Here is a 19,051-nt window from a genome sequence, read left to right on the forward strand (position 1 = left end):
AGCGGTGCTCAGTCGGTTGAGGCGGCGACGTCTCCGCCGTGCTCTCTTCTCCACAGCATGCTGTCTCAGTCATGCACACTAAACGCTGTAGACGTTCCCCAGCTGCTGAGGTGCCTGTGATCCTACAGTATATCCTCCCATAACCCTCCTCTCATCCTGCAGAGAGCAGATGAATATGCTGCGCTGTCAGGAAGAAGTCCTAACCAAACTGATCCAGCTGCCACATTCCACCGCTGTGGAGGTAATCCTCAGCTAACCTGCCCTGCTGCACATTATTGGGCCTATCATGGCACCTTTTAGAAAGTCCCTTTTTTCGGAAGGAACAATTAGTGTTGATGCACCAGGTTGAAGAATTTAAGGCCTGTATCCTGCAAATGTGTCAAAAGTATTCACATTCATTACTCAGGTAGAAGTGAGTGTAGATACTAGAGTTTAAAAAAAAGACTTCTATAGAAGTTGAAGTATCAACTTAAGCTTTTGACTCAAGCAAGTGTAGAAGTACTGATTTCAAAACTACATAAAGTATAAAAGTAAAAGTAAAGTAAGGAAAACAAAGACCAAAAGCTTAGGCTGTGCCACAGGGGCATATAGCGCACTACTCCACTGCCCAAAAAATAATTTTCTTAAAGCCATAATGACTATTAAAATGTTCATGTTGAAAAATGTTGGGCTGCACTAGGCTGCCTGTTTCAGCTGCATATCTGCCCATTGAAAATGAAGCATTTTAGTAATATCAGATCTATTAAAGGGGCATCTATGTTCTCTACTGAGCATTAACGTGTTTCATGGAGCGGAAAATATGATGAGTAGCTGCCTATAAGTATTGTAATGGTGCAAAAAGTCAAACTTCAGAGGTGTGTGATCAATAAGCTTTATTGGAAGGTAAATGTGGAGCTTAATTGGGACATTTCACTCAAGTTCTCTTGAGTCTCTGCCACGACATCTTCATACTAGACTACAGACGTATGCCATGTCCTTGCTGGAGTGTGACGTGACATGTGCAGGTGTGATGGATCGCTTACAAACCAATAGGGTGTCAGAATGGTATATGTTTGTACTTCTCATCCAACCACAATCAATTCACACTTGGTTGTTCAACTTTTTGGCCCAAGTCACCAGATTACAGTAAGAACCTGTTCACACTCAAAAATTGAAAATTCACCCCGATCAGGTTGCAGAGATCACTCAAACCACATTCGGAGGTGGGCAGAGATGGATCTTGTCCACATTAAATCCCTTAAAAAGCCTATGTCTCGCCAACAGGTAGACAGTGTTCTATTACCAGAGAATAGCCCCACCAATTTGTACAGAAGTCCCTATAGTTACTGAGGAAAACGCATTAGTATGTAATAAGATTGTAATAGGGGTTTAAACAAGTGTAAATGGAATGTGTTTTTTTGTGATCAGATCGGATCAGACAAGCGGAAATATGTCTGATGAAAAAGCACATTAATACGAGTAATTATTACTGTGTATCTTGGCTTCTTGGGTTTGAATAGTCTGTCAACACTGTCTATATTCTGATGCAGAAACCATCTACCAGTATTGTAGAACCACCACCATTCCTCTAAACTGCAAAAAAACTTTGATGGGAGGTGCCAGTCACTTGAACACATCAGTCAGGCATGTCCTCACACAGCATGGTTTAACATTGTTGAATCTGCTTTGTTTTTTTGCACATTAGTACTGTTCATTTTTAATAGCCTGGTCGGGCCTGTATGAGAAGCCCAACTGTAAACCAGAAAGTTTTGTCCATGGGTTCCATGTTGGCCCCGCATATGAATCCCCACCAGGTTTCCACCAAGGTGAGTGATGGGACTAAGAGGGGTTAAACATGGGCTCCACCTGGGTTGTACACTGCACATGAGGCTTTGATGGGACCCATGTGAGATTAGGGTGGGCTGTAACGATGGGGCCCATTTTGGAAGCCCAACTAGGTCCCAGTAACAACACATGTACAAACCCACTCAGAACCCATGCCCTCTTAGAACCCATCTAGCCCATGTTCCAGCCATTTGAGCCCCATATGTTGGCTAGGAAAAACTATTTCTGATTAGTACTAGAGCCTTTTAGCTTAGCTAATGTCACACTGAAAATATTAGTCACAAGCACAAAAATAGTCCTTGAGAGGCAATGACCCAGCATACTAATGAAAGCACCCAGAAATTGCTTAAGACAAAATGCAAGATAGTGCTGATCTAAATCCTATGGAACACCTGTAAAGAGATCTCAAAGCAGCAGCTAGTAAAAGGCATCCTTCAAATCTGAGAGACCCGAAACAGTTAGCAAAAGAGTAGTGTCTCACAATTCCAGTAGAGAGGTTTAAGAAATTCCCCAGCTAACATTTCCAGGTTGGCCTCATCAATGGATGCCCACCAGAATCAGTGATGGGACCAGAAGGGGCTAAATATGAGATTGAGGTAGGCTGTAACAGTGGGGCCCTTTTAAGAAGCCCAACTGGGTCCCAGTAACAACACACGTACAAACCCACTCAGAGCCCATGCCCACCTGGAACCTACCTAGCCCATGTTCCACCAATGTGAGCCACACATGAGTGGGATCATTCATGGCTGCAGGAAGGGATTGGTTTCTTGCGAATGTGAATACTGACCCATTTCTCATTGCAAAAACATTCTGGGAGATCTGGAGAATTTTCTGAAAAAGTGTAGGGGTGCCAGTATTTTTGGCTATGACTACACATACAATTTCATATGTTCCTCAGACTGTAGATACAACAACAAGAAGCAGATGTGTGAACACTGTTTATGTGGTGTCCTTTAACACTGTTCTGATTGGCTGCCCAGTATTTTTTTTACCTCAAAAAGACATGGACACTGTTCCAGACAAAGCCAGCTATTTCTATCTTTACCATCCTTCACGACTGATATCTATTACAAACGACTCAGTGGCGTAAACCCCTCTGTGCTGCTAAAACAGCAAATTAAACCCAAAACAAAAGGATGCCGTCTTTCGAGACCCCACTGCCTTTGTATATCAGACCCCGAAAAAGCCTCTCCATTATTATGTGCATTTTAATTATCACGCTCGCTCAGTGTTTATTAGATCTATGATTTATACGGAAACACACAGTGCAGTCTAAATGAAGCGTTAAGAGTGGGATGGGAGGAGGAAAAACACTGTAAAGCAGGCAGAAATACAGTACGTCCTCAAACCTCCCGGATTAGAAATCTTTCTAAGGTCCCCAATTTAGACTTCCTCCATAGTGTGGAATTTTACAAGCTTTCATTAAATGGGAGTCATTAGCACATAAAAGTCATTTAAGGCACAATACCAGAGGAGCAGGTCCACCACAAATCTCTCCCACTGCAGTGTCTCAGCAAGATATAGCATGGAGGAGAAGGCCACTGGAGTGCTGAACAGGAAAGAAGAGAGGTGTTGCTGGAAAAATGCATTCATGTGAGATACTAGATGTTTGCAGATTGTTCGTGATCCAGAGTTTTGCTTTCAGGTGATTATGGAGCAGAAGATTAGTGTGTACTACCTTTGTTGATATGTTGGATACAGGTTGGGACGAGTGGCATAAAGATTATGGCCAGACAACTGGATCAGAGCATCTCCAACATAGCAAGGGTTCTCCGGTGCTCCTGGGCAGTTGTGGTGGGTAACTACTGATGGTGGTCCAAAGAAGGCTTAAATCAAAAGCCAGCGACAGGGTGTTGGATGCCCGAAACTCATCAGTGTGTAAAGGCAACAGACTGGGCAGAACCAACAAAACCATCATCAAATGTTCTTTCAATGGATCTGATGCAAAAGTCTTGGTGCCAAATACCACAGGGCATCTATCTTGTAGAATGGGCTATTTAAGTGTTAGCATCAGCTAATTGGGCAGGAGGTTTTAATGTTTTGGTCATCTGTGTATACAGATGTATTAGTGAAAGTGAAAAATTGATTTCTCTGTAATGTCCCTGTTGTTGGTCATTCAGACATGTATGATCTTCAGTTGAGCTCCAACAAATACTAGAGTAGGAACTAGATACCATGGGAAAGAAAACCCAGACTGGGCAGTTGTTTTGGACTGAGAGTCTCATTCTTCCATTTTCAGATTTTGATGATGATCCATCTATGGTGGAGTTACAAAGCTAGACATCATGAAGAAGGAAGAAAGCTCCTTGGTTTAGTGCCAAATTACACACTGCGCCCTTGTACTATGCAAGGTACAAAAATGAAGATTATGGCCAGACAACTGGATCAGAGCATCTCCAACATAGCAAGGCTTCTCGGGTGCTCCTGGGCAGTTGTGGTGGGTAACTACTGATGGTGGTCCAAAGAAGGCCAGCGACAGGGTGTTGGATACCCGAGACTCATCAGTGTGTAAAGGCAACAGACCGGGCAGATTCTTTCATTCTTCTCATTCTTCCATTTTCAGATTTTGATGATGATCCATCTATGGTGGAGTTACAAAGCATGTAAGCCGCAGGGTGTAAAATCAGACCGTTCTGTGCTGTGTTTCCTGTGTTTCCACCACTATATGAAATAACCTTGAGGCTGCCTTTATTGTTGGATGTTCTGCCTTTTTTCAGCGCAGCTGTGCAAAGCTCATTCTGAGCACAGTTTGAATTGGTAAGTGCTATTGATTTTTTTTTCATTTAAAGTGTACACTCAAATTCATGTGTTAGCTTAGTTAAAAAGTGGCTTGCAAGTTAAAATATGCATAACCTACAAAATGCAATTGAGAAACAAAGTACAGTGGAGTAAGCAGCAGAAATTAATTAATTAGCTAATTAATTTTTCTTAAACTTAGCTTAATTTTTCCATTAGCCTTAAATTTTTAATCCAGCATTTTATATTAGTAATGAAACAGTATTTACATTTATTCATGTGTCCAAATCTGAAATCTGGGTGTGTGTAGATGTTGTGGTGTAGTGCCATGAGTAATGAGGTATTTAAGATTTAGCCAGAAACAGGCATGTGTTGTGATGTCAGCGTTTCCCAAAGCTCTGTTTTCAGTGACCAAAAACGACGTTGTCTTGTGGTCAGGAGGCCAAAACGCAGACTGAAACTTCTGTTTGTAAAATACCCGGATACGTGTGGACGGGGCCTTAAAGACTTAAATAAATACACACTGAAATTGACAGTATTTTTAATTCCTCAAAGCCTAGAACAATCCCGGGTGGCTCCCCTCTGATAGAACTTGATGTCGGATTCAGCGCTTGTCTTAAGCTCCAGCTTCACTCAGAGTGAATCCTCTCACTGTAGTAAAACTTCCCACGTCAGCTACAGTTTGGCCTGACTGCGCTCTTCACCTTCAGCAGTACAAGGAGCAACCTCAAGTGATTGGCCTTTAGCACTTAGCGTTAGCTTAAATCCGCCTGAGGAGCCGTTAGCGTTATCTCCAGCAACACGCTCGGCTCATATCAGAAGACATTAGGGGGGCTAAGGAGAGCGCTGAGGAGGACTGCGTTAGGAGATTAGCGTTAGCTAATATTTACACGTTAATTCGCAGTGGCACATCTGCCATCTTGATTGTTTTGCACAGGCAGGCGTATCACTGCAAGGCTCTCGTGTGTGCGCACCCTCCTCCCTGTCCCAGTACCCCACCCCGGGGCTCCGGGCTGGAGGTGAGGCTCAGCTTTGGCTCAGTCACATCCTGCTTATGCAATCGCGTCGCTAGCTCACTGCTCAAACCTGTCATGCTGAAACAGCACCAGCAGAGTTTGACTCTGAGAGCAAGCATTGCAAATGAGGGCTTATTCGGAGGGGGAGCGTGGAAAGTGTGGGATGTTTGTGGAAGCAGCAGAACTACTGGCCATTTGCAGGCACTGCAAAGTGGTCACAAGGTGGCCTGTGGCTGCTGGGCCTCTAAACATTTACATTGGAGTCATTATATTGATAATTACAAATGTTGCACCCATGACTCATAAAAAGCTATGCCCATAATATACACTATAGGGACAAAAGTATTAGCTGTTATGACACCCCGTTCTAAATCCACAGGCATTAATATGGAGTTGGTCCCCCCTTGCAGCTCTAACAGCAGGTCTGGAGCTCTGCAGTTATTGAGTCAGCAGAGCGTTGGAGACTTTCCTGCACTACGCTCTGAGCTCAGCACTCAGCCCTGACCCCGCTCTGTAACTTCACGTGGTCTGACACTTTGTGGCTGAGCTGCTATGGTTCCTAAATGCCTCCACTTTTTAATAACACCACTCACAGTTGATTGTGGAATCTCTAGAAAGCAAAAGATATTTAACCAACTGACTTACAGCACCACACTAGGATTCAGTGATGTCCCAGGTTCACAAATGTTGGTAAAGGCAGACTGCATGGCAAAGTGCTTGATTTTATGCAATGGTGGGAGCGGGACTGAATGAAACACCAAAATTAAATAATAAAGAGGTGTGTCCCAATATTTTTGACCTATAGTAGAGTATCCTAAAGAGACAACTATAGAAAATTCATAACCCACCCCAAAGAGGGCCATTTTATAGATGTAGTATGCCAAATAATGTTGTATTCCACTTAAACAAGTCTGTTTGAAACTAACAGAGCAGCTATAGCCGTGGTCCTGGCAGCCCACTTCTGTGACCCCAAGTATGGTTAGCAAACCCTGCTGAGAAAACCATGTTCAGCCCGGTTTGCCTAATGCTAGGCATGGGCTAGAGCGGTGTTCTCTGGAATGATGGTGCTCTATCTAATACTTTGCTAAAGCTGCTGACCTTTATCTGCACTATTGTATGCATTTCCCTGCTGCCACATAATTGGCTGAGAAGGTGAACTGGGATTCAGCTGAAATGTTCCTCAGTGTCTAGATGAAATATAATGTTAGTTATTCATTCTTAGGATACAGCACTGATGTTAACACTACATATGTGATTTAAGTTCATGTAAACACAAGGGGGTAAGATAGATCACCAGCTTAACTTACCCCCATGGCTCTGGCTCATTTTGCTCCATAGCAAAATGGTAAAAGGGCTTAGTCTAGCAAACCAGCCACACTTCTGCTGGTCCATTCACGTGTTCTCACACATTCAGTTGCCATCAACATAGCTGATGTAACTTTTTAAACAGTATGAATTACTTTGGACGGGAGACCAAATATACTTGCTAGGCCAAACTAAATGTGGGATTACATCACAAAAATGATGTACACTTGCCAATTTTGTCCTCTGTGGGATTGCCAGACTCACAATTTCCTCACCAAATCAGGGTGGTTTAAAAATGCAGTCTTGGGTGGAAATGATGAATTTGTTGGGTGTGTTATTTTTGGAGGTACTTCCTAAATGAAATGCGGCCCTACAAATCATTTGGTTTTAGACAATGAAAACAAATGGTAGTGGCATGAATATTGATCCTGGAGTTGAAGAACTGGCAACCTAAAGGCAGATAGGTGGCACATTGCTGATAGCCTGCTTAAGCTCACATCTTGGCTGGTCTAACGGTCTTTAAAGTCTGGTCTAATGAGCTTTAATGAGGGAAGCTAAACTAACTATGCTGTTAGAGTAAATGGGTTAAAACAGACTCAACAGCTGCATCCGTACTAACATGAGCTAGTGTGAGGCATCGTCACTGAATGACCTTTTATAAACACAGCACATAATGTCATAAAAGGAAATGTTAAGCCAAACAAAATCAATTATTAACACACATGGGTGCACAAGTTGGCACCCATGTGCTAATCACACTACACACACTGATACAATGATGATACGATACACTGTGATATGATTTAGTACAATACGAACAGGCTGCATTACATGCCTAATTCTTATGGTAACCCATATAAGATAAGATAAGATAAGATAAGATAGTCCTTTATTAGTCCCGCAGTGGGGAAATTCCCAGTGTAACAGCAGAAAGGGATAGCAAGACACTCAGTTACAAAAATTTGGATAATACTACATATTGGATAATACTACATATTAGCTGTGTAGTAGCCTATACTAAACTACTGTAATCATCCATATCACCTGAAGATTCCTGTTCACCTTATTTTCCATGAAGGGGTGGGGTGGGGTCGCAATAATTGGAAGAAGAGGAGAACTTCGCTTGGACAACAATGTTGCACACTCAACACAAAAAGATTGGAGTGCTGTGGAGCACTCAGGACCTGCATCTGTGGTTGAAGGCCCCCAATTTTAAACATCCACCCAAAGGTCCATATGTCTGCTCTTACCGTTTTGTGAAGGGGAAAGCAACTCCAGAACATCCTTACACAGAGAAATGGCTTGGTTATGAAGCTCCAGTGAAGAAAACACACCTGGTGCTCGTAATGTCTTACCTCACAGCCTCACAAACACCCAACGCATTTCTACAAAATGGTAGGAGCAGACGAATGGACGTTGGGTGGATGTTTTGAATTTAGTGCCTTCAACCACAGCCGCAGGTCCACTTCTTCAGAAGCTTGTGGATATAGCCGGGTTATATGGTGCCCTCTGATTTTTTTGTGTTGTGCTGGAAAGCTAGTTTATGTTACTACTTCATATGTCTACCATATGGTCTACGACCATAAACCATTTAATATTAAATGTCCTGAAATTCTCACACAAAAGCAAGCGAAACAAAACTCTTCTGCAAAAAAGGGTGAGGGAGCAGAAATCCTGTAACATCCTGTTCCTGTGGACATTTCGGCATTTCTTTTTCATTTGTGGTGCACTTAAAGCCGTGCCTGGTTGCTGGTTCCTGACATTGGCAGCAATGACATTGAATATACATTGAGTTGTAGCCGACCGGGCGATTACACAGGCAATAGCAACAGACCCAAACGGATGACTAACTGCTGCCTCTGAGGTAAGAAAATATTTAATAATGTAAAAATGTTCCATTTCTGTGATTAGAGGTAATACATATTGGTTCTAGAGCCTAAACATTATGTCTGGTTGTGGTTGAAGATTTTAGCTAGAAGTTGAGATAGCAGTTGAGTGTTGAGTGTTTTAGCTAGCAGTTGAGTGTTGAGTGTTTTAGCTAGCAGTTGAGTGTTGAGTGTTTTAGCTAGTAGTTGAGTGTTGTTTCAATATTAATTCAGGGAGCAAAAGTGATGATCAACCAACATCAGACTGGAATGTTGATTTAGTGAAGTCAGTGCTGTCAGTTTAACACTGATTTAACATCTATTTAATGACTGATTGCTATCTGGGATAAGCCCTGAGTTTCTCTTCTTGAGGCTGGACAATGGAAAGGATATTAAAAAGCATCATCTTGATCGTACATCATATCCAGCATTGCTCATTGTATCCCTTTAAGGCCCTCTGTAAGGTCCTGCCTTGACAGGTGGGTTTGTGGCCTCGATCATAGCATAACAGACATGGGTCATGCAGTCTGTTCCTGTTGCTCACCTTACCAGGAACCATATCTGCCATGCCATACCACAGCACATGCCGTGCCATACCCACTGACTGTTTGGAGTCAGGAGGCTTAACTGCAGTTTCCTCTTCGCTGGTAAACATTAAACACAGACTGCGACAGATCGGTTTGTGGCAGCGAGTGAACGTGTGGGTGAGAAGACGGCAGGTGTGTGTTGGATTTGCATATGTATGTGTTTGCATATTTGTTTGTTTGTTTCAGACTTCACCTTCTAGCCCTGCAAGGGTTGTTGTGGTTTCCATGGAGACAGTGGGGGAAAACAGGGGTGTTGTGAAATCCGTAGTGGGCTGGTGACAGGCAACGTCTCCCCTGGCCCCCAAAGCATGTGAGTGTCCAGGGACATCCAGCCCATGTGATCATGCCAGGGGGAGAGAGAGAGAGTATGTGTGTGTGTGTGTGTGTGTGTGTGTGTTTGTTTTTGTATATTTTCAAGACATCTTGAAACAAGAAAAATAGAAAAATAGGGTGAACCTACTACTATGTCAGGGCTGACAAACCATCAAAATGTTCTATACACATTCTCTCTCTCTGTGTGTGTGTGTGTGTGTATACATATATTATAATTTCAGTAAATGTGAACAGCTAAGAGAGTTAAACATTGCCTAATTTACAAAAGGCATAAAGTTCAACATCTTATGATTTTACATCTTTCTTATTGACTCCCAATCTATTTGCATACTGTGCAGGAAGACCTGGATTACAAAAGGTGTAAAGTTAAACATCTCACATTATTATCTAATAAGTATTTTTATAGTACAAGAAAAAAGATCAATAGTCAGTACTAGTAATAGTTTCCCTCTTTTGCCATTCTGTAGTCAGCTAAGAGTCTTTCATTTCTTGTTTGGAAGATTTTCACCCATTTTTCCCTATAAAATACTTTCATGCTTCGGTACCAGTAAAATGCTCCCTATGCCACTGGCTACAGCACAAGCCCAAAGCATGATTGATCCACCCTCATGCTAAACTTTTGCCTGGTGCTCATTTCCATTTTCCTTAAATATACATATCCTGCTTGAAATGTTAACCAAGTGAAAAGTTCATTTGTAAACTGATGGAGATCAGTAGTAGTATTCACTGCTCTATATATATTTATAGGTGTTGCCTGAAATAGCTGTTCATAATACTTTCTGTCATGGCCACGCCCACAACTAATTTCATTGGCCTCTGACAGTTTGAGGCTTAAGAGTGAATTTCCGGGCTTGGTGATGAATTAATGTGCCTTATGTTTGGGCAGTGCAACCCATGATTAATCAAATACACACCTTTCCCATTGATTCCTGACACCATCTATTTGCATATTGGATGTGTCCTTACTCACCATCAATGTGTAGTCTGTTCCCCCTTAGGCTACCTTCTCTTAGGTTTGAAGTTGAGCTCTATGTAATGGTTGCTGCTGCATTAGCTGCTGTATTAGATGCTGCCTGATATGGTTATGTGTTGCTCAAATGCTGCAGTGTGAAATAATGCATAGGGTGCAGTTTAAAAGTTATATAGAGTAGTGGGTGAGTTTAATAAGATACACTCAAGTGGCCTTTCTCAGATCTCTATAGATGTTTGTTTTTAGCTAATTAAGTTACTTTGTAACTTTGGTAAGTAGAATTGTTTTATTATGCAAGGGTTTTTTGTAGTTCTTAAAATATCAAAGAGCATTCAGTAGTTTTTGTCTGTAAGTGCATAGATCAAACTGATGACTGGCGTATGGCTTCCAGCAAGTAAACCACCAACACACTGTCCTGTATTTGCATCCAGATACAGCTTTAGGTACAGAAAGCCCATCTGCACACATACACACAGATTCAAACACACACACACACACACGCACACGCACACGCACACACACACACACACACACACACACACAGCTCTGTAATCGCAGCAGCTTACCACTGGTCTGTGTGCAGTTTTCTGTTTATCATAATTGAATGAGTGTAAGCCTAATTGTATTTAAATTCTGTATGGAATGTGTAGTGTCTCAAACAGTGCGCCATTCCAAGCTGCTTAAAAGCCAGCCTGGCAAAAGAGAGAGACAGAGAGAGACTGGAGCAAACGTGCCAGTGGATAGGAGAAAAGGAATTGCAATGATACGAGAGTATCGAGAGTATTAGTTACGCGGTTTTGAGTCAAAAATGAAAAAAAAAAAACCTTTAATGCTGTTCCCGAGTCTGTCAAAGAACTTCAAACTGTCCGCCTCATCTTGACTTATTGTGCTCGCTGTATTTTTCACTCTGTTATCAAGAGTGCTGTAAAAAGCTGACTGAACATTTTTCACTAGATTGCGTAACTACATTTACATTAATCTCAGAGCACAGTCACACAGATGAGACTGGGTAAGATGAGATTTGCTGTAATGGGCTGTTGAGGTGGAGAATAAGGAAGAGGGGAAGTTTATTTGTTTTTTTTTTATATGTTATTAAACATTATTGGATGGAAAGGTTAGGTGAAATGTGCATATGCAGTCTTATGTAAAAGTTTGAGGACCTTTGGCCAAGTGACACATTTTGTTGTGAAACATAATATTTTCAGTGAATCCTACTGCACAGTTAGGCCTGCCCAAACTTTGGCTTGTGCAAAACATTAGGCACCCTAAGCATTGCAAAGGTCCCAGACTTTCAGGAATTTCAGCACACTGTAAAACCTGAGGAATTAAGTAAACTCAAATTGTTTAAGAAAACCAATTGTCTTAAACCATTCACTGCAAACCCAAGACTCAAATAAGTGATGTGTGCATGTAAAATGGGATATTTCCTGACATTACTTATATATTTTGAATAAGGTAAGCATTTGCAGTCTTTTTGTAAATTTCACTGGGATTGCTGTTAATCTATCAACCACTGATAGTATAATCCTGTAGCAGCACATGAGAGCATGCAGAAAATAACTTGCTTAGCCTACAACACTGAGACCAAGCCACCATCCTCTGCATTAGCGACACACCTATACCTAAGAGAAGGTAGCCTAGGCGAAATGACAACTCGCTGATGGTAAGTGTCAGTTGCTGGAGGACACGCCCTGTATGCAAACAGATGGCACCAGAAGCCAATGGGAAAGATGTAAGTGCTACTCAGACATTGTACTGCACAAACAATCCTCTGGTTGGTGTCGCGCAACAGATAACATCTCTACCTGCCAGCCAGTTAGCTACCGCACCATGTGGGAGACTGGGGTTTGACTTCAAGTCTGGGTGATTATGCTTTGCAACACTAATCAGAGTCCTTGGGCAAGACTCCTAACACTACATTGGCCCACCTATGTAATAAGAGTCACCTTATAAGTTACTTTGGATAAGAGTGTCAGTTAAATGCCATACAAGTACAAACAGTGCACTTGTTCGGTTTAATATGTACTCAGGTGATATCCGTGAATTGTAATTGTATAACTCTACTTAAGTGGACATTATTCAAATTCACAGTTTAACAGATGATCTGGAAATCTGAATCCAGTGTCCAGCCCTGAACTAGAAACTGAACTTCAATTGCAGCAAGAACAAAACCAAAGACTGCAAAATCTATTAATTTAAATAATTAATTTTAAAACCTGGAATTTAAGAGTATGTATTCTTATTTAAGTTATTGTAACATAAACTTAAAGAAAATCAACACAGAACATGGCAACTTGCTCTTATCATCTCAATTAATAAATAAGGTCACACAAAGGGGTTAGCATGGGGGAAATGACCACACAATGATGGTGAGTGAGGAGGGAAAGGCATGTGCAAATAGAATAGACAACAAATACAACAAATGTGCAACAACAAATAAAATCAAATGTTTTCTTGTTTACTGAACATTTGCACATTATTATGTGCATTATGTTATACTATACTTTTTTGTTAACACTAAAATAATATTTAGTCAAACAAACATGTTGTAGTTGGAATTGTAAGTACAGCTAGTCTTAAACAAAGCTCTTTCAGTTTTACTGACTTTTCTTTATTTGCTTAACAAATAAATTTACTTCATATAACCTAATTTAGGATTTGTTGGTCATGAAACGTTTTATTCTAACTAAATATAATAGTTGGCCCATCAATATGTTTTGTTAGCTGCACTGCTAGCCCGGAGAAGTTAATTTAACTTTCAGACTCTGAAAACTTTGAACAATAACCATCTGCCAAAATCATTGCAGTATTGCAATAGTTAACACTGTAAAACTCAGCCAGTACAACCAATCAGCAGCACAAACAAAGACAATGTACTCTCACAGCCATCACCCATTAAATAATACATGAATGAAGAGGTAGTCTTGGGGGAATGACTACACAGTGATGGTGAGTGAAAGGGTTGGGGCACAACAATTATGCAAACATTATGCAAACAGATGATGCCAATGGGAAAGTTTCAGGACATGCATGTGGGCACACTGTTCAAAGCCTCTGGCATGCAGGACGGAAAAGCCCTGTAGCTTTTAGTAATTCTGTTGCCATCAGCAACTGGATAGTGATTGGCCAGTAGGGTTGGTTTGTTCAATACAACTTCTGAGTAAAACTTAGACCTTTCCCATTGGCTCCTGGTGCCATCTGTTTGCATACTGGCCATGTCCTCCAGTCACTGACACTCATCGCCTGTGTGTTGTCATTTCCCCTGGGTTACCCCCCGTTAGGTAGTGTTGATATGTGGAATATTCAATACATTGCTTGTCTGTCTAGTCTTGACATCAGGTTACATGAACTGAATTTTCCTCATCAGTAAATCTCAAAGAGCTTTCTTCAAGACTAGCTGTACTTCGTATTATATTATAATTATTCTCAAGTTAGTACAACCAAATATTTTAGTAACACGCCTCATAGATGCTCATCTGACATTCAACTAACATTTAACGAAAAGTCTATTCAATCCAACTGAACTTTATGTTGAATAAAGTTCAAATGGCTGTCTTTTGAATGTAACCCTAACCCTAACTTAAACTTTCCCTTTTCCCTTTTAGGGTTTACGTTTAAGTGTAGGGTTACATTGAATAGACTTACAGTTCAGTTGCATTTAATACATATTCAGTTGAATGTTAGTTGAATGTTAGGTGAGCATCTACGAGGCATCTGTAATGGACCATCCAAATAAAGTGTGGCTAATATTTCTAATATACATTAAAAAATGTCAGTAGAACTAATAATATATGAAAATTGAGGAAACATTTGGGGATTTCTTTTTCTGCAAAGGATTTTGGACAGTGTGTGTTTGTCTGTCATCCTTTTGGGTTGTGGTGCAGCCAGTGGTATTAGCAATATTAAATGGGAAAGAGCTCATTCCTTGATTACATAACAAATCCTACAGCCAATATGTCCTAATGTGTTGATCTTTCACATTCATTATTTTGAAAGCGATTTAAAGTTAATATTTCACAAAATCTTTGTCCTCCTCCGTTTTTAATTGGTAAAATTTAATTGGTAGTTCAATAGTTTTCTTCTTGATGTAAAAACTTACCTACAATGAGGGATGTCCAAACCTTAACTCTTACTGTATAAAGACATTAATCAAACCCTCATATCCACAGACTCAGGATTAGTCCTTTAGCAGCCACGGAGTCATTGGAGCAGTTCTGGACCGGACCTTTAATACCTGTGAAGGTAGTGTTTTACTGGCTGTAAACGCATGTGCTTGATTGATTGGTCACAGACAGACACATTTAGCTCTGGGAAAGGGCAGCAGACATCAAGCCGTCATGCATAAATTGAACTACAAAACTGAGACAGGACTTCCAAAGTCACTCAGCGCCCGGCTGCTTCAGCTTCCAGAAAGGCAGAGAAATGCTGGATTCAGGTCTGACCTTCGAGGCCCTCAGAGACACGCTGTTGCACTGCGGCAGAGAATCTGAGCCAAAGGCCGCTGACCGGTGAAGCCCCTATTCCCAATCATCTGACTACTTGCAATGGCAGAAAAACATCATCAGTCAACATCCTGCTGCTTATATATACACACACACACACACACACACATACTGCAATATATGCCCAAATGTTTGTGGACACCCCTTCTAATGAATGCATTTTGCTACTTTAAGCTGCACCCATTGCTGAAAATTGCTATCTTACACACTAACAGTCTATTTTTACGCCTCCTGCCTGCGCCGGTTAAATAGAAACAGTGCTTGTGAATATATGTACGCCGATGGGCGTGGCGGTCTCGAAATCAGGTGTGTTCAGGTTAAAAACACAGGTGCAGAAAACACAGGTGCAGGCGCGTGCAGCCCAACACTTGTATACCCCTGCTTTGCACTATTGAAATAGCGATCCACCAAAGTCAGACCGCACTTGGCTCTTTAAGGGAACGGCAGGTGACACACTGATTGGTTTACTGCACATTACACCCAAAACACACCCATGATTAATTAAGAGACCTGAACTATTAGGTATTTATTATTTATTTATTTGGTATTGTGTTGTGTTGTAATGCTGACTGTCTGTATTAACCTGCCCAGGGACCACAGTTAAAAAAGTAGCTCATTAGCTAACTCACATGTGGCATATTTATGAAATTAAAGGTGTCCCCAAACTTTTGATGAGAGGTGTAAGCTGGGAGGAAGTTAGGTACAGCATCAAGTGTGTGTGTGTGTGTGTGTGTTATTTATTTATTTGTCTCTCTCTGCTGTGTGTCATTGCAGGAGGGAGGCGGATAGAGGGCCGGCGGGGCGGAACACGTCCGCTCCCATTTGTCATGGCAACGTGCTGTCAGAAAACGAGGTGTGTGTTTGTATGTGTGTGTGTGAGTGTGTGTGTGTGGGGTATGTATGTTTGTGTGTGTGTTTTGGAACAGCATGTGTCTGCTACCCTGGCCCTCTTTCTCTATTCACAACAATCAGTAGGCCAAGACACAGAAGTGTAGGGATAGCAATGGCCACACACACACATACACATACACACACACTATGCACATTTAAGAGAAGCATGTCTCCACACACGCCACTGTGCACATACAGTACATAACATGCACATTTCACATGGTTAACTTCACACACTCATCAGAAACACTCTCATTTAAGTTAGCCCTTCCCCCACTGCCCACTGCCACACACAAACACATACACACACACATACATTAGCAAATGCCCTCTCAGTGGTATGAAGCAAGGGGGTCTGCTAAGCTCAGGCTTGCCCCTCTAGGCCTGATCCTTCTTTCCACATGAATGTGCCAAGTTCACTCTCCTCTCCTGCTCTTCTTCTCTCCTCTTCTTCTCTCCTCTCCTCTCCTGCTCTTCTTCTCTCCTCTCCTGCTCTTCTTCTCTCCTCTCCTGCTTTTCTTCTCTCCTCTTCTTCTCTCCTCTCCTCTCCTGCTCTTCTTCTCTCCTCTCCTGCTCTTCTTCTCTCCTCTTCTTCTCTCCTCTCCTCTCCTGCTCTTCTTCTCTCCTCTCCTGCTCTTCTTCTCTCCTCTTCTCTCCTCTCCTGCTCTTCTTCTCTCCTCTCCTCTCCTGCTCTTCTTCTCTTCTCTCCTCTCCTCTCCTGCTCTTCTTCTCTCCTCTTCTCTCCTCTCCTGCTCTTCTTCTCTCCACTCCTCTCCTGCTCTTCTCCTCTCCTCTCCTCTCCTCTCCTCTCCTGCTCTTCTTCTCTCCTCTCCTCTCCTCTCCTGCTCTTCTTCTCTCCTCTTCTCTTCTCTTCTCTCCTGCTCTTCTTCTCTTCTCTTCTCTCCTGCTCTTCTTCTCTCCTCTTCTCTCCTGCTCTTCTTCTCTTCTCTTCTCTATTCCCCTGCACTTCTCTTCTTCTCTCCTGTTTTTTCTCCCTTGCTTCTCTTCTCTTCTCTCTTTTTGTCTCTTTAGTCTCATATCTTATCATCTCAAGTCCTCTCCTCCCATCCTCTTGTCTCCGCTCCTCATGACTTTTTCTCTTCTCTTCTCTTTTCTCTACTTTTCTCCTAACTTCTCTTCTTCTCGTCTTCTCTTCTTTTCTTCTCTTCTCTAATCTTCTTCTTCTCTTTCCTCTGTTATTTCTCCTATCTTATCCCCCTCCCCCTCGTTTCTCTTATTTTCTCTTCTCTTCTCCACCATCTTCTCCTCTCTTTTCCCCTCTCTCTTGTTCTCTTCTCTGGGCCCTTGAGTTTCATGAGCATTGAACACCTCATACACACACCACATTAATCCCCCATCACAATGATGAGCTCACCGCGTCCTCCTCAAGCTGTCTCCCACGTCCCAGTTATATAAGAGCATGAGAGAGAGAGATGGAGAGACAGAGAGAGAGGAGAATCACCAACTGCCTTGTCTTTTCCTGTTGATTTAACTACATCTCTCATGTTCTGGATGAATTGTCTTGGAGCTGGAGGAGCATCGGTATATGTGGTCTTTCACACATTGTAGGTGACTGAGTGGAACTCATTTCATTCTTTACTGAGTGTTTACTCTGTGTGATGAGCTTTATTTATCTTCTGTCTTTTCAACTTTATTGTAAACCGTGGTTTTAAACCAGTACTAATCATTGTTCTCTGTTAGCATACACAGGTCTTAAGTAAGCTAATCCACTACCATCCAAAAGTCAAGGTGTGATACATTATGACAATCAAACTGGAATCAGTGAGTCTTGCTAAAGGTGATGAAGTTTAAATAATGATGAAGTTGATGTATGGCTGCTCATTATAAAGGGGGGACATTCACTAAATGGAGTATCCTAATGAGCTACTGCATCAGTCAGTGGAATAATGGAAAATGCACTGTGTTTTACAGTGATATATGTTTATGGGGTCAGAGAATGTACAGCACTGCCACAGCCACGGTTCAGCTACACTCCCTCTGGCACTAAATGCATCACAGGTGCTGCTGGAAAGTGAGCAATGGTTGAAATATGGTACAGGCAAAACAAAAGGCGCCTATTGGAAGGATGTGAATAGCAAACCAATAATATGTTAAATGACAATGAACTAACTGCACTCCTACAAAAGTAAAGGTGGTACAAAGGGGTCTGAACATTTAGCTTTAAACCAAATGAATATTTGATTCTGCTGAATCATCAAACATCTCCGCTGATTAGTCTCCCTACTACATACAGCGCATACCTAAAACACAGGAATGTTAGCAATGTCCATGATGAAAGAACTCACTCTGGGCAGACTGTAAAAATTTAATTTGTCAAGAATCTTTACATAAAGTTTCACAAAAAATGTTCTATAAAGTTGCTCAAAGAACCATTTGTAGCACCCAAACTGCAACTTTATGGGAGCAGAAAACCTTTTTACATTTAATGGAAGTCAATGAAAAAGATTGTATTTCTTTTGGAGCATTGCTCTTAACGCATTATAAAGCTGCAGCCAAACAGTAAGAAAACTGAACTTCAATCTGAAGTAACTGTCTAACAGTATGAAATCCATTTGCAAAAACAAATGGATATGCAAGTCCAGCTGGTAGGGTCATTTTAACCTTGAACTTAAGTACAACAGAACAGTCATTAAAAAAAAAAAAATAGAACTAGAACATAATCAGGTTTACTGTGCTAAATAAAACATGGACAAATATCTCTCTCTCTCTCTCTCTCTCTCTATATATATATATATATATATATATATATATATATATATATATATATATATATAGGAGCTATTGTAATTAATTGGTTGTAATTGATCACTGCAGTTTTTTGGCCAATGTTTATAGATACCAATGTTTATGAAACACTCTAACTGCTCTATGAAAAAGGGGAAAAAAAGAACTGGAAGGAAAATGAATACCTGCATTTTCTCTTCAGGTCCTTCTCCAACCCCTGGGAGCCAGGAGAACAGAAGAGGAGGTAGATGTTCTTTGGCAGAAGATTGTATGGCCC

Source organism: Salminus brasiliensis, chromosome 25 (genome assembly GCF_030463535.1).
Source record: "Salminus brasiliensis chromosome 25, fSalBra1.hap2, whole genome shotgun sequence".
NCBI lineage: Eukaryota > Metazoa > Chordata > Actinopteri > Characiformes > Bryconidae > Salminus > Salminus brasiliensis.